Here is a 5,066-nt window from a genome sequence, read left to right as displayed (position 1 = left end):
CAATCGTTGATATGTCAAGATATCAAAATGAGTGTATTTTACATAATGAGATTATATAGGACCGTGACACATGCACAATATAAATTTTTAATAATTTTCATTAAGTATAGAAATTCTTATTGAGTCTACTGATGGTCATATATAGAATGATTTTAATTCCAAGTTATTAGCATACTCATATTTATAAATTTGTGTCTTTTGACTTACTCGGTAAAGATCTCGACACACTTAGATCTTATCCTTGTATCTTGTAGACATTGAGAAATAGGTGGCCGGAATGCTAATATTACGAGATGAAATCCCTTCCTTTTTTAGAAAGAAATTCATTTTGACCTCAAACTTGGAATCCATTCTCTCGAGGATTTATTCGGTACTTGGATTAATAGGAACTCCGATTCATGAATGTATTTTATGAATCACTATCCATTAGAGAATCAATGGTACTCAAGGATAATGATGTAATTAGATAGGTTAACGGATTTCACCTAGCTCTAATTATGAATTATTTATGGATGATTGATCTATATGAAGTGACTATATCAAATGGACGTTTCACATATGTAATTAATTGTCTATAATATCAAGAGTGCAATTCTAAGTTTATAGTGGAATAACTTTTGGAATTAATAGAATTAATTAATTAATTAAAGAGTTTAATTAATTATTAATTTTATTGGAGCTTGATATTATGGGTCTATGAGTCCTCTCATCGTCTTATTAATTCTACGAGACACTAAAGGTAAAACAATGAAATTAGAATTATAAAATTCTAAATTATATCACTCGCATATAATTAATTAAAAATTAATTATATATATTAAATAATGTGATTATTTAATTTATTTTTTAGAAAGCACAATGTGGTGGGGCCACATAGGCCACACGCCCAGTCACTGGTTGCAGGGGCGTGTGGCATTGGTTAAATCCTGGGAAGACTTAGTTGCTTGCTCTCTAAGTTTTTCTTTTTACTTGTTTGTCAAGTTGTCCAATTAAAATTCAAATTTAAGGAAAGATTGACTTTAATTAGAATTTAAATTTGAGCCAAAATTAGAAACTGGATAAAGGAGAAATATTCTCCTTCCTTATTTATTATAAGCGCCATACACAGAGTGTTGGACACTATAATGGCCAAATTTGACAAGGAAAAAGGAAAGAGAATATTTCAAACGGGAAACTATCTCTAATTATTCATGAAACTTTTTCTTATGTGATAAGGAACACTTTCCATAGATGTCTGTGAGACAATCTATAAATAGGGGGATTGCAGAAAATTGTAGAACACAATTTTTGCTCTCCTTCCCTTGTATTGGCCGAATTTTAGAGAGAGAAAAGCTGGGAGAAAAGTTATTCCATTCTCAGTTCCACATCGTACATGTGTTGATGTTTGTGAAAGACAAGAGAGATGAGTGATAACGTTTATTGTGTTTTCAGGTGTGCCCACACACAGAGTCTCGTGAGAATACAAGAATTGATGAGGAAGCCTTGTAGTAGTCTGAGGAACAGGAGCACTTGGATTGTTCGTGGTCAAAGACTAGAGTTATCCTCCTAATCGGTCATAAGGTATAATTCCTGAACTAAATTAATTAGATTAATTTATTCGTTGTAAATTAATATATTCTATAACTTTCACAAAAGGTTTATGAAAATTTTTATTCGGACCCAATCTGTGTTTCCACGCTTCTGCACCTAAATTCGATTCGGAAACCAACAAGAGCTCTGTGAGAGAGGAAATTTTAGAATTCAAACTCTTTGTGAGATAAAAAACATTGTATCAGAATTATGAGTTTGGTTTGAGTATAGCTTCCAAACAACCTAAGTTAAAAACTTGAGTTGTGTATGTGAGAGAAAAACATTGTAGCAAAAAAGTTAAATTTAATTTTTTATGGGAGAAAGCACTATAGGAATAGAACTTGAGTTGTGAAAAGAACAAGACTTTTATGTCGACACAACTCCCTCACCCCTATATAAAAATAATTTACATATTTGTACCCTAAATTTATATGGTTTTAGTAACTTGTCTCTTAAACTTTTAATTTTTAGAAAGTTGCCCCCTCAACTAGTAAAATTGTTGTAATATGCCTTATTTTAATAATAATTGTGTTAAATTAATGGCTAAAAAGAACGTTTAACGAAAAATTCTAACATCCCAATTCTAATGTAACACAAATCTTTCAACAAATCTTTCAATTTCTCAAATTTTAATCCCTCAAATCTAATAAAAGATTTGAGCAAATTTAATAAAATGAGGCACATTATAACAATTTTATAAGTTTAGTAGGTTGTTTGTAAAAATTAAAGATTTGAAAAGTAATTTGCTAAATCACGAAAAGTTCATGAGCAATTCTACTAAAAATCCTAAAAGTAAACAGTTATCCAAATAATTTCAACAATTAATCTTGTTGTTGCATTGATGTTAGCCTTTTATAATGTTATTTTTACGATTACAATGTAAGTTATACTCGTGAGTGTCTAAAAATCACTTAACTTGATTTTTATTGGTAAAGGTTAAAAACGTCATTTGCAGGTTATAAATGCACCTAGGATCGTTTTTTAATGCAAGGAGGTGAAAATCACTATAATAATTACTATGCTATTACATACTTATAATAATTTCTATGCCATTTTATTGTTCGTAGACCATTTTATTAAAATTGATATATATAAACTCTAGTCTCATAAATCTGTGTACTTTAATTAAGAACTTTTAGAGTGCATATTTTGAATTTTTACTTATTACTCTTAATTAATATCTTTTTAACTAATATATTTATTTAATTAAAAAGAAATTAAGTAAGAATAATAGATAAAACTCTAGATCCATATATTATAAAAAGTATTTATCTCATTTCCCTTTAAGCTTGCCTAGATTATTATAAGGGAGAAACACATAAATGTCACTCAAATGATGCCATTTCTATAGTTAGGCCACACAGTGACATAAGATTAAAATCTATCTACCTTAGTTCATTAAAAAAATCTATGGTGCGTTTAGTTCAGCCCATTTGGGCTCAGCTTGAGCAGCTCTAACGTTCAAATAAGTGTTTGGTAAGGGCATTTATTTGAATTGAAAGCCCAATTTAGTTTGAGCGAAACGGCTCAAAAGAGAGTTTAACCTCCTCTATCAGTTATTACCATATCGTTTATTTGTGGATTTGAATTTTTAATTTGAATTAATATGTGATTTTATAAGAGAATTACAAAAAAAAAAAAAAAAAAAATTAGATGTGATTTTTTTGAGAGTTTTTAACCGTAATAAAATTAGAATTAAAAATTTAAATCGGTGAAACGAAGCCATTCCTCTACAGTGAATCAACTCTCACAGCCTTGATTTTGTACGTTCAAGGATTCGCCTCAACAACTTCACTGCCCCTCCTGACAAAGCCTTCTGCCCTCATCGTCTACACCCAATCCCCTAGCTCCCCGTTCGTCTTATGCGTCGCCATCCCTCCACCGTCTCTCCCTCCCCTGGCCCGATCCTCTCACCGCCATCTCCTACGAGCAGCTCTGGATCACTGCGCAAATTTTGCGCCGCTGTCGGTGAAGATCGGGGTTCTAGTGGAGGACCTAACGTCGCTTCCATTGCTTGACGTGGCGGCAGAGAAGAGGATTGAACGGCTGGTGATGAAGGTAGGGGAGAATCTATTCACTTTCATGCAGTCGTTTTGCAACGCTGATGGGTCGAAGCTGGAGGTTCCCGTGGATATTTTGGACCGGTGGTTCAAGAAGTTTCAGGAGAAGGCCAAGAGAGAACCCGACTTCTTGAAAGACTTGCTTTGTGATTTTTTTAGATTATTTTTTGTAATTTTATTTTTGGTTTAATTTAGGTGATTTGTTGTGTGCTTATTTATCAACAATTTTGAGGTTGGTTTATGTTCAATCACGAAGCTGTAAAATTGATAAGAGTAATGTGATTACTTTTTATTAGAAAAAAAAGGAAGAAAGAAGGTGTGAAAACTGGATTTGGGGTGTAGACAAAAATATTGCATAACGCTTTTTTTTAATACTAATTTTTTAATATATTTTTGTACAGGTTTTAGTTTCTTTCAATGTAAAAAATTATTATTAATTATTATCAATTTCAAAAATAAAAATTTCAATTGGGAAAAAAAACTACCCAATTAAAAAAAAAACCAGTTTAAATGAGTTGCTTTTATACATCTAAACGCCCTTTTGGTTCAAACTAGAGCTTTAAGATCTCATCTAAACACTAATTAAAAAAATTAAAAAATTATTCCCTGCTCGGATTAAAAGTTCTCTTGTACATTCAAATGTCAGTTTAAAATACTGTTTAAACTACATTTTTCAGATTTTTCTATTCAAATAAAAAAAATTAAATCAACACAATTCACACCAGCGAGTCAAACGAGCACCTAATCTATTAAAATTCATTGGTACAAATACAAAGTTCTTAAACTTAGTGCCATTCTGTGTAATTTCATTTTTTATTATGGAAAAATAGAAAATTTATTTTTGAAAGTGCATAAATCTGCACTTTTACTTCTTACTCTTACTAAATATCTTTTTATTAATGTAATTATTTAACTTAAAAAGTTATTAATTAAAAATAAAAAGTTAAAGTATTTGTGAAGATTAGGGGATTATAAATGCTTCATAACATTAGTCTTGGTCCATTCCGTGGACTTGTAGCATGACCCAAGCGAGGTAAGGGAGGCCCACAACTTATAAGACTTCTCATTGGGCTTTATTATGAAGCATAAGCAATGTGTACGCAACACTGGAGAAAACTAGGGACTAGGCCCTCGGGAGAGCTCTTTAGATATATAGGGTGCGTTTGGAATTGGTTCCAAAACGTTTTTATTTTCTGTACGAAAATGAAAATGAAAACGTTTTTAGTTTCATTTTTGAATTATTTCTAAAAATGCGTTTGGTAGTTTTATTTAGAGATTGATTTCAGTTTTAAAAAAAACTGAAACTGCGTTTGGTGGTTTAATTTTTGAAAACATGTAATAATATATTAAATAAATAATATTATTAAATATATTAAATAAATAATATTATTAAATATATTAATAAATAATATATTAAATATATTAAATAAATAATAT

At 30.4% G+C, this 5,066-nt stretch overlaps 1 pseudogene; it reads left to right on the top strand.

Moving 5' to 3' along the window:
* The first annotated feature begins 1,402 nt into the window (after positions 1-1,402).
* LOC21401701 overlaps positions 1,403-5,066 on the top strand; it is a 5,203-nt pseudogene continuing 1,539 nt past the window's right edge.

The sequence above is a fragment of the Morus notabilis genome, unplaced genomic scaffold, assembly GCF_000414095.1.
Source record: "Morus notabilis unplaced genomic scaffold, ASM41409v2 Scaffold285, whole genome shotgun sequence".
NCBI lineage: Eukaryota > Viridiplantae > Streptophyta > Magnoliopsida > Rosales > Moraceae > Morus > Morus notabilis.
The sequence above is the reverse complement of the archived record's forward strand: the minus strand, read 5'-3'. Positions and strand labels throughout refer to the sequence as shown.